Source organism: Amphibalanus amphitrite, unplaced genomic scaffold (assembly GCF_019059575.1).
Source record: "Amphibalanus amphitrite isolate SeventyFive unplaced genomic scaffold, NRLGWU_Aamphi_draft 000475F_arrow, whole genome shotgun sequence".
Classification (NCBI taxonomy): Eukaryota; Metazoa; Arthropoda; class Thecostraca; order Balanomorpha; family Balanidae; genus Amphibalanus; species Amphibalanus amphitrite.
The window spans coordinates 38912-50955 of record NW_024881969.1 but is presented as its reverse complement, the minus strand read 5'-3'; the positions used below and the strand labels follow the sequence as shown (position 1 = coordinate 50955).

The 12044-nt window shown below is 49.9% G+C and overlaps 1 protein-coding gene across 1 annotated transcript in view; it reads right to left on the bottom strand.

Moving 5' to 3' along the window:
* Positions 1-11824, bottom strand: part of LOC122392223 (opioid-binding protein/cell adhesion molecule homolog) — a 50614-nt gene extending 38790 nt beyond the window's left edge. Inside the window, exon 1 of the mRNA XM_043386853.1 lies at positions 11302-11824. The gene's annotated coding sequence lies outside the window, so the exon portion shown is untranslated. The remainder of the gene's footprint in view (positions 1-11301) is intronic.
* Between the last annotated feature and the right edge of the window lie 220 nt (positions 11825-12044).

Genomic DNA, 12044 nt, shown 5'->3' with positions numbered 1-12044 from the left:
TTCAAATGTTAGTTTCCACCCTCAGCTCTCGACCCCAGCTGTTTGTGCTGTCCTTGTCGGTTGGCGCGTGCCACTGTTTTGCGGACGCCCTCAATCAATTTAGGTCTTCCTTATTCATTGCGGTCGTTCTCACAAGTGATGACGTCATCATGTGCTGGTGACCGGCGCGGCGGGCAGAGAGTGGTCAGCTCACAGCGCCAGAGCGCGGCCAGCACAGCACCAGAATAGGTCAGCACAGCGCCAGAATAGGTCAGCACAGCGCCAGAGAGCGGCCAGCACAGCGCCAGAGAGCGGTCAGCACAGCGCCAGAGAGCGCGGCCAGCACAGCGCCAGAGAGCGGCCAGCACAGCGCCAGAATAGGTCAGCACAGCGCTAGAGAGCGGCAATCACAGCGCCAGAGAGCGGTCAGCACAGCGCCAGAGAGTGGCCAGCACAGCGCCAGAGAGCGGCCAGACAGCGCCAGAGAGCGGTCAGCTCACAGCGCCAGAGAGCGGTCAGCACGGCGCCAGAGAGCGGCCAGCACAGCACCAGAATAGGTCAGCACAGTAACAGAGCGGCCAGCACAGCACCAGAGAGAGCGGCCAGCACAGCACCAGAGAGCGGCCAGCACAGCACCAGAATAGGTCAGCACAGCAACAGAGCGGCCAGCCCAGAACAGGCCGGCACTACGGTGGCAACTGGAACAGTGGTGCTAAACCTACCTGGTCAAACCTCTGAATTTCTTTGTCACACCGAAGGAATGTTTGCGCCCCGATAGTAATGCTCGCGTGTTGTCTCGAGAGCTACCATCAGCGATGCAATAATCATTTATAGCATCAGTCAATTCATTACTAATTAATTCCGTCAATTAAACAATTTAGGCTATTATCGATTGAGGTCAACCAAAACCGATAAGGACACGGAAAGGTAAAAGTGGGTCGTGGGACGTTTTTATTCCAAGCAATATAATGTACCTGTGCTAGCATAATTACAGATTCTTAAGAACATGGTTATATGTAGATATTTATTTGCTTAATTCGTAAACAAGCAACGTGATCAAGTATTCGTCTGAGCATGCCTAGTCCGTAGAGCAAGATCACTTTAAATTCTGCAGGTGACATCCAATCACGAAATCACTCCACTCCCACAAACCTGCGCGCGTTAATCGCCTCCACCACTGCGAGGGCGCGCCGTGCGTTATTATGCGTGTGCGTACGGGCGCGTGAATGGACAATCAGCGTCGAGTGGCACCCCGGCGTCACGGACAGACCACTGACCCGTCATCAGGGGACGTGCGGACGGAGCTGACGGATGGAGCAGGCGGAGGACACGCCGCCAACAGCGGGCCGTCAACAGCGGCTAGTAGACAAACCGGCCAATCAGCGCCGTCCTTTTAGTGAAGAAATTCGCTCTCATCAATTAAAATAATTGATGGTTGAAAGGGAACATATGAACAAAGAAGGTGAATAAAGTATTACTTAGATGTATCCAATGTAGTGCTATTCACTCTCCTTGCCTAACGTATCTCGTTGGACTCTACCGGTCACATTTTTGGCTGTTCAAGAAGACATTCTTGCGATGATACGACCGATTCAGACACACCACTTATACAAATGCTAGCATAAAGGCTCTTGCAGTGTTCTATCGTATCGCATCGTAAGTACTGCTCCGTACCTGCGCCAAAATGCCTCCGTGTCCTTTTCCGCGTCTCCAAGAGGCCGTTTCTCGGGCCAGGAGCGGGCCGTTTTCGGCGACGGTGCGCCCATCTGCGTCCGTCTCCACCGGCCGGTCGGATGGAGACGAGCGGCGTCCGGCAGTATCAAACCGAGCTGCCCAGTCGACCAGCTCCAATTGACCTGCTTAACATTCGCGCTCTGACCAGCGGCCATATTTTTACGGCCACTGTATACTTTGCATGGATAATTCCGTCTATTGTTGTGGACGCTCCGAAGTCAGGTCACGAACGGGTGTAATGGTTAACTGAATAAAGCGAGCGGCCTGCCCGGCGCTGGCCAGTCGACGCTCCATCTCCGACCGCCGCCAGGCGACGGAGGGGGGACGGGCAGCTTCGGTAGGGGGCAGGGGGACTGGGGTCACCCGCTCCCTCCGGCAGTTGGACGAGCCAAAGTGGCGACGCTAAATGAAATCCAGAGCACACTGACCGTACGGGATCGATTGGGTGCCTCACTATACGTGGCGTAAATACCAACTGTTTGCAGTGACACCGCGTAATTCGGTCACACGGGTAAAAACAGCACCGAGGGCGTAATAACAATATACAAGCCGCATGTTGGAAGAGTGGTAGCAGTTTGAATGAGTCGTTGAGGCTGTGGAATGCTCCTAGCAAAATAGCGATGACTCATTGCGTTGAATCTACTACTGTTAGTTGTGCTTTACGTTTTTCTCGAAACGCCAGTAGGTGATCGCCTCTGCGTTTAATCGTTCATTTAACGAGACGTCGGCTGGGGTATGAATGCATTTTTCATTGCTTGAATGGGGAAGTGTTTTAGTCCCTGCAAAATCTATTGAATCGTTGACTCTGTTCAGCTTTTCTGCTCTTGGCAACTGTAGGTACTCGGCTGTTTTGCATGCGTGAAGGATGTTTTTCTTCCCTGATAATTGAATTCCTTCAGTCTTTATATTTTTTGGATACCGCTTAGGTCAAAGGGCAACAGAAATCTCGGATATCAGCTTCTCGTTACTTCTTGGAAGCGATACCGTGCTACGTGCTTTTCAGAGTTAAAATCGTTGATCCAATTCATGTAGCTTATCATTGGTATAATGCATATGGCTAATCTATAGCAAAATTTTAATTGAGAAATGCATCGTAATTGGCATCATCGTAAGTATCGCCTTTTCTGTAATCACTCGGACAGAAATAGCCGTGGCGACGTCATCCCCGCATTTAAACAGTCGGTATCGGTCGTTTTCCGTGCGGTGACTGTGGGGTCCCGGTATTGTATAAATTCCAGCGTGCCGGCAGGAATGCAATCTGAGGGAGCACTGGGGAGGGCGGGGGCGATCTTATTCGGCCCTGGTGATCAGATAAGCGAACCAATCAGCGGACTGCGTGCCGACTATACAATCAGCCGCGCTCGTCCCTCCACCAATCAATGCGGCACACCGCGACGAATCGATCGGCACCGGTCAGTTTGTAACGTGACTCTTCCCCGGCTCAGCCAACAACGACCGTTTATCGGCTGCATATTTACACAAACGTGCACTTCAGCATTTGACCTTGAGGCAAGGCTCCTATTTTGTGCACAAGCTGCAGGACTGCATCCAGGCATACCTCGTTTCTAGCATTATTAAGATGATCAATGATCATGTCCCGATTAAAACCGCTGAGAAGAAATGTAGCTAACATGAAAAAGCATTTGAAACTTCGCACAATGACCAATTGCTTGAAACTATTTTACATGTGTTAAGCCCTTTAAAGATACCGACCGACAAAAATCATCCAGGACAGCTAATAATGCTATATTTTCCGAATGGTTCACCTCCACTAATGGACGCAAGACAATGGAACCGGCGATAAATGTGGCGGGCGGGAGAGTTGACTGACCGGCGCCGGCGCCGACCATCGCTCGGCTTCTTTCACAGCCGGAAACAAATGAGGCCCGCCACTGAGCCGGCGTCCAGATCGACTTTAAACCGGCCTTGTTGCGGCCACGGGGGTAATTCTCACCGCCACTGCCAATGAACCAAACACGGGGGCATTTGGAAAATTGAAATAGCACCCTGATTAGATTAGCGTGATTCATGTGGGGGCCACTCAGTGGGCCCACCGGTCAGTGTGAGGAAGGAGCTCCAAACAGAGGCTCGTGCCACCTCGCCGGGCGGGGTGGCAGGGAGGGGGAGGGGTACCAGCGAGCGGGGGTGGTAGGGGGCGCCTCCCAAAGTTGGATGGTTACGAGACGCTACGAGCTGCTTTGGAGAGCGATGATCTGCAAACTTGGCTTGACCGGCGGTAAAAGTTAATTGCTGGCGGTGCTAAGTGAAAAACATTTATTGCGAGCTTCACAGTTCCCAATCGTGTTCTCACAAAACTGCAGCTTTGGTTACGCTGAACGGCAGCCTCCATAGAAACACCCGAACACTTATTAAAAATAACCACTGGAGAGGCGTACGCCTTAGACCGATGTTACCCTTCATTTGCAGTAACAAATTTGAACCATATTCCTTGAAGCCAGAGACGCAATACAATTTCACCGCGCGGTGCGGCAGTGGCATATGACAGCTCTGATCATAAACCTGCTCTCCTGACAGAAAGGCCACGTATCCGTCAAATAAATCCTAGTCGGCAAGTACGGGTGGCTGACCGGCGGCTGTCGCGGGCTCGTGGTGCGGTGAGCTTATATGCAACAAGAGAAAGAAAAAAGAACGGCGGGTTAGAGGTGTTCAGACATAAGCTATACATATAGTTACTCATGTATCTGACACTTCAGAGCGCGGGGAAAGGGCACCACGAGCCGTGAGCCTTATATGCAACAATAGAAAGAAACAAAGGCCGGCGAGTTAGCGCCAGGCAGTAGCTATAGATATCTGACGTCTCTAAGAGGGGAGGGAGCAGAGAGGATAAGATTGCACATCCTCCAGACTTCTCCGTGCTGGTGCTCAGTACCGCAGCAGCTCAGAGGATTCCACTTCCAGACATTTCCCCGAATGAGAGACATAAGACTGGAAGAGGTCCGATGACCCAATATTCTCCCACCAGCCCTCTGTCTCCCTGTGGCAGCTATGTTAATTTCTTATAGCTCCCGCGGCCATCGGTGCCGCCTCAATTGGCCAATAAAAGTGGCCCAATGTGGGGCAAACTTCCTGCGAATGTCGGCCGCGTGGTTAAATCCGGCGTGGCTGTCCGATGGTAGGATTGCAGCCACGACCGAACGGGAAAATTGCCGCCGATGCCGCTCGACCGGCGCCTTCATTGCATTAGCGATGTATTGTTCGCGCGAGACATGGCGGCGGTTCGACAGAGCCGAGCGGAACTGCCGGCGAGCCGCTGTGTACTCACAAAGACCCCACTCAACCGAGTCCCTCCGCCGGCCGACCGCCTAATAAAAAGTCGAGCTGAATATCTAATTAGAAGGAGGCACTGTCACTCATTTGATTGGATTCAGCCGGGAGAGGTTAGCGCTTCTTGGAGAGGACGCCGAATAATAAAGAAATGGCTCTTGGCAGTTGAACAGGAGAGCTGCTTATTGGATGACACTTGGCATACGCACGAGATCAATTAACGAGTCTGCCGTGTTGACTTGGCAACGGTTGAGCACAGCGACAATGCCTTGATATCTGCGTATTGCGGTGGATCTATTTTTTAACGTTGTACGTATGTATTTGAAATGAACATAAGAGATGTATAATTGTTCCGCTTACAATAGCTCAGCAATTAATAGACCATCTGTCCTGAAACTTGGCCTATCGTTTAGCACTTAAAGGACGAATCATTGTGTCACGGTTGGAATACCACTGCACGTGCGCACGTGCATGAGCATGAGCTGTTTATATATCCCAAGAATGGCCAGACTGATTGCCGTTGAATGATAAGCATTCAAAGCTGGTGTGACATAAGAGTAAATGAATGACGGCTGGTTAAACCAGCAGCGGGCCCCACTTTGCACGTAAACACGCATAAAGCCCAGTACTGCCCTCATTTGCATCCCAAATAGTGTATTTGGTTTGATACTTTGATCATTTATCATGCATCACAGAATGCCTTTTTGATCTGTTGGTTTCATCTCATTTTAACAAACCACCTTATATCATTTTACCCACACATGCTAACGGAAAGCCTCTAGCTGACAAGGCCGTTACAAATTTAGCAGAACAAATCGGGAGATTATCGGTGAATGTAGTTGCGGACTATTTTAGTGGCGCATATCTGTTCAACCTTGTCATAGCGCAATTATGTTTGATGGATTTCCACATTTGTTCGCAATATCACTAGTTGTGTCTGCCTTTCGCATGATTTGCAACTATCGTAAACCAATTGTCAGACGATGTCATTTATTACGGGGCACTACAATGCCAGATTTTCTTGATGTTTCACATCGCTGCGTCTTCCGACCCTTTCGAAGCGTAGACAGCGGCTTAGTCATGTTCTCGCTATAACTCTTCGAAATATGTGCCGCAAAATGAAGTTAATTGATATGTGTGTTGAAAGATTTCAGACAATTCATGATTTCCTTCTTTGCTGAAGAGCGACACAGCATCAGTCACTGCGCGCAGTGGCTGAAACTGGCTTAGGTTCATCCAACCCATGGTCGTGGTCCCTTTCAGTTTCCAGTTTCACTTCCCTTTCACAATCCAGTCACCTTCCCCTCCGTTCCCCAGTCACAGCATTTCCACTCTCAGCCTACAAGATACCATCCCCAATTCCCAGACCCCTCAGACCCCTTCCCCGACCGCAACCCCTCAGACCTCAGTCTCGTCCCTCAAACTCCCCCTCGAGCCCGCGCTGACCGCTGCGAACCGTCTCCCAGGGGACGGGCCGACCGGCCGGCCGGTGTCGTCTCCGCGGTGAAACACGAGCCCCGCTGACAGAGAGTGAATTAATCCGGCCGCTTCCGATCGTCCCGAGACTTATTTGAGAGCAGCGATATCAATTGTAACGACGGCGAACCACTTCTGCGGCCCATTGTCATCCAACGGCGATGGATGAAACAAGCGGAAAATGTCATCGACATGGTGCGCAATATTGTTCATTGAGAGATGAGACCAAATGTTATACCTGAACTCGGACGTTTTCTTTTGTAGTCACTTTGCAACAAGTGCAAATGCATGTGCATTAATCTATTTGAACAGTGAAAACGTGTATTGAATAGTGCGCAATGCGCAATCTGATTTAATACGAGATAGCTAGTTATATGCGAAACCCTTTTTCTTTAACTTGATAAATTGGATACGCACAGCTGAGCGATTCAAAGCGACAGCTGGTCGTTGACATGGGCAGCATCCCTACTGATTGTGCCCCTGCATTGATGAACTCCGGCCTCTCCTCTTGTTCACTCGAGAGACACTGCACATGACACGTAGTCAATAGCTGTGGTATAGTGGGTCAGGACCTTTCATACTAATTGGCGGCGAATGCGTCGGGTCTTTGATGTGATACCAGCGCAGCCGAAATTAGCCACAGCCCACTCCAGCCGCCCCCGACGTCAAGACACCATTCATCTTTCTTACAAAGCACCGCGAGAGATTCGTAACCACGCAATGGTGTTTATACTTGTTCGGCTCTTTCCATAACACACCATTCCTGCAGTGCCGGCGTCCCAAGAACGCTGTGAAACTTGAGCCCCTGAGAGCACTTATCGCACAGAGAAGGCGGCACCCTAGGGTAGGGTGGTATCAGAAGAAACCACTATTGTGCCAGAGATTATCGGAGAGCGAGAAATCATAGGTGCCTGCGCTCATTGACCCCAACAATGATAAAATATTTCATGTTTAGGTCATGTTAGCTTCCCGTAAGAATTGGTTAGTCAACAAAAACAAAGCTTTCCAAGTGTTTGAGCAATAAAAAATATATTCACTCCGCGAGCAGCTGATATCTTTTTATCGTCCTGAAGATTGAAGAACCTATGTAGGTTACAATTGCAAGGTCATTTGCAAGCTTACATGTATGCTTACGTGATTGTTTCTACGGAGCTGATGATGCGTGTTTTAACGGTGTGGCGTTTGTTGAGGGCAGGCGCTGCAGGCTTGAGTGCTGTCTGTTAGTGCCTGATCGGTAACTGTACACACTGCACAGTTTGACAACTACGGATTATATCATCCTAACCGGCGCATAGTGACATGACAATTTGCAATTATAGAGATACAGCGCAGTGTCTGGTAGGACAATAAGGTCTGCAAGGTAAATATGTGCTAGCGTTTATCTAGCTTTCTGAGATAATGAGCAAAATATTCAGAGAATGAGCTTAGTTCGTTTTGATAAGGCTCTACAGCTCTCCATGACAAATCATAAGTTCACAAAAAGTTAGGGCAGCTCTGATTGATGGCACATTGTGATCATCCCAAAAACTACAAGGAAATAACAAATACAAAGTTGTGTGCTCTTCCCTCCCATACTTTTTTTTTTAGTATTTGGTGCCATTGCCGGTTTTGCAATAAACAGGGACCTAAAATGGGTGAAAAAGGAGGGGTTTTACCCGGCCTCAGAATAAAATAAAGTTAGTTGCGACAATTCACAGCTTACTGATCAGTTTGCTTGATAAATTGAGCGCATCTTTTTTTGAGTTTATAAACAGCATTACATCGCAGTTCGCACTAACATCTTCCCATCATACACCATCTTAGTACCAGTTTATGATAGCAATCACCACTGCAACTCTTAACCCTATTCCTGGCGGGGGGGGGGGGGCCTCAGGAGCCCCCCCCTGAGGTTTTTTGGTTATTTCTCCCAAACGCGTTGAGCTAGGAAGCTCAAATTTTCTGACTTTTCCTAAAAGGCTTCTACGCAACATGTCTGAAAATTTTGAGTTGATCTGACCTCAGGTCAGGTCACCAGAAGCGGTTTGGTGACCCTACCTCAGAAAAGTTTGCAATCACGCCAGAGCTAGAGTTTTTGACCGATCAATTTCTTCTCTTCAGGGTTTAGTTAGGGTACCAGTATGTGCAATTTGTATATCTCGGAATTTTGATATCGGTGACCTAAGGTCAGGTCAATTTCGCGACCTCCCCATTATAAGTCAATGGGGGAAAAATCAACTCCCTGTTTTTACCACTAAAACGGGTCGGAATGGCCCCATATACCATACATGACTTCATATACGATCAACCTTCACTACCTTGAGGTCTGTTTTGCTGTTGGGCAGCTGTGAGGTCATGTGACGTCATCAAAGGTCACCAAAGGTTTTTGGCCAATAACTCCGTACAGGAACAAGATACAGACGCGTGGATGGTCTCATTGTGTTCAGCTCGTCAAGACGCATCGAATGATATACATGATGACCTCGAGGTCACGTGACCTGAGGTCAACCTTTGACCTTGACCTTTCGAGGTCAACATATATATCATTCGATGCGGATTGACGAGAGGATCACGATGGTGCCCTTAGTTTGTTCCTATCTTGACTAATTCGAAAGTTATTCGAGAAAAACTCTCTCCATATCTAGCGCCGCCATTTTGACTTTTTCGACCCCTGTGACGTCATCTTTGACCTGACATGAAAATGACCTTAGTAAAAATTGTAGATCTTGGCCGTGCGTATCCGATGCCGTTTACCGCTTGTCGCTATCTTGCTTCGTTCTCGAGATCTCAGGGGGTGGGGCCGAATCGGCCCCCCCCCCCGCCAGTTTCTTGTCCCGGCGGAGCCCGCCAGGAATAGGGTTAAATAGCACTTATCACAACAGCACAATCCGTATCACCATTAGCAGAGGGCCCGTCCATCACCGACTTCACGTCGGCGGCTGAGACCCATCCGTCCATCCGTCCGTCCGTCGAGCACCCGTGACGGTCCCCGTGTCTTGCCAGGCGTGCAGTCTCAGAGCTGAGAGACCGACCGCGAGTGAGAGCGAGTGAGAAGGCTGCCGACCCTGCACGCCTGAGTGCAAACGCCCTACGCTGGCCGCAGTGCCGCCAGTGTCGCCCGAGTGTCGCCTGAGTGTCGCTGGACTGTCGCCCTAGTGTCGCTCTACTGTCGCGAGTCGCGGACTGTCCGCATGCTCTATACGACGGGGGACATCTGCCGCCACCGGCGACCGACCGGCCCATGCCCCCTCTGCAGCGACAGACTCGATGGGGACAGGAGGGGACCGCGATTCCGCTTGGGCCATCTGTGATTCGTCGTTTGGAAACAAGAGGACGGCTGGAGGGGTGGGGTCCGCACGACTGATATTGTCCAACGGCACTGAGGTGCGGCAGCTGCAGCTGGTAGTGAGAGCTGTTCATGTCAATGGATGGGTATTCCACGGCTTTTATGAGATTAGCTGGAGGGAGAGAAATGAGCAAGGGGTGTTTGCTGTCACGTCCGTTTATGCTCAAAATGCATTCACCATGACTTCAATTGAGTCCAATAAAGCATATCAAACTAAAATAAAGCTTTACACCGTTATGTTGACAATGCATTACGCAACAAACATGCAGATGGAATCACGAGGATGGCAACGGCAAGCAAGCGAGGAGGCAAATATAAACCAACGCACAAAGTGAACAAAGGACCAAAGCGCGTTATAGTGTTTTAACATTTTACTCCGCTTCACTTTATAGGCTAGCTTTTTTGCATGCGATCTGGCTATCGATAGCTATCAAGTTGTGTAGCCTATCCGCATATATTTTGCATTATGTTGAACCCACTTCCAATAGGTATATAAGTTCTGAAACTTATTCCAAATGGTAAAGTAATTTGTTGCTTTAAACTAATAACAAACGTTTAGGCTTACAACAGCAAATTAGTTAGCCAAATTAGTAGCGAAATCGTGAAAAGCAGCATTGCTCTATCAAAAGATGGGCAAACACCGTTCACTGTTATCTGATAAGAGCACACCGCATTGTCCCCAATCGCGGTTTATCGCAATAAATGGCGGTTAATCCTCCCGGCCTGCCGGGAATGCCGGGGTATCGGGGCCGGCGCCGGGGTGGCCCAATCTCATTGTGGGGCCTGCTCCGGGGCTCGGCGGGCCACCCTGAGCTCTGTCAGACACAGGGCACAGGGGCGCACCCTCGGGGAGAGAGGGGAAGGGCAGGGCCGACTTTCCCGACGCAGTCTGTTGACGGCCACGCCGGTTGGCTCGATCTCACATGATGGAGAATTTTCCACTCGACAGAGTCCCGACAGACCTTTGTTTGGCTTCCATTTGTTTGTTTGCGTTCGAAATATCGTGTGGTCGCAGTGCTTTAAGAGACAGGGAATTGATTAAATACATAGACTGGGCTTATCTCGGCTAAGTTGACGGCAAATAAAGAGCTTAAGCGGGATTCGCTTGCGGGGATAACTGAAAGTGCTTAGATCTCCGAACTGTTGACCATTTGTATGTAAATGACTATTGAAAGAATGTCTTCCGTATTATTCTCCTCAACGCAGCACTAAAAACACCTTTTGAATAGAGTTATGCGAAAGGAAGCTGATATTCTGTTTCCGAAAAAGGAATGACATTGTCGTTCTGATTTACGGAATGGCAATTCTGACAACAGATGAATAGTTCTGATAACAGAGTTTGTAGGCATCGTCAAATCTTTTTGATATTCAACACAGTTTCGACAGCAACAACACGCAGTAATTACCCTCAAATGTTAATAGAGTAGTCTTTACTGTTTCATCCAGCCTCTCTACCCATACGTCCCTTTCCCTACTTCACCCTTCCAACCCGTCCCGAGTCTCACCTGCCGAGGACGCTATAGGCGACAGTCGCTTCTGTCGGGTCACCGGCGGGGTGATCTTGTTCACTTTTTTTGTGTGCTACTGGGGTGTAGAATCCCAGTGTTGACCGTTGTTATGTCTTGCAAAGCCGAATTTTCGGCTAAAAAGCTCCGCTGCGGGTTTTCGTGATTGACACTGCTATGGTTCAACTCAGTACCGGGCTCACCCGACGAATCAGCCAGCTCCAATTCAGCTTAGAGACAACTCAAGTTCAGCTCAGAGCCAACCTCATTCAACCCAGATCCAGCTGCAGTTCAGCACCGAGTCAACTCAAGCACAACTCAGATCCAGCTCCAGCAAAGTCCCAGTTCCAGCTCAGTCAGCGCTAGCTCCCCGCAGTCAGACCTTCCTCTCCTGACCCGTCAGACCCACCGCCTGGCCGGTCAGTGCCGCTCCCGTCCCCCGCCGCCGCCGGCCGCTGTCCGCCGCCGCCTCCTCCGCCGCGCACTGCCGCACGCGCCATTGAAAGCGGCGCCCCAGGCAGCGCTCGACCGTTTACCGCGCCCACCACCAGGGGGCAGGCAGGTGGTGGTTGGAGGGGGCAAGGGGCCACGGTGGGGTGCTGGCCTCAGACCTGCTGGATGTTATATTGACGCTTGTCAAAATGTTTACCTAAAACTCACGATCGGTCTGCCAATGCGAGCTTGTTTCACAAACTAAGACGTACCGCATTGATAAGTGTTAGGATATTTTTTTTCTGGGTACC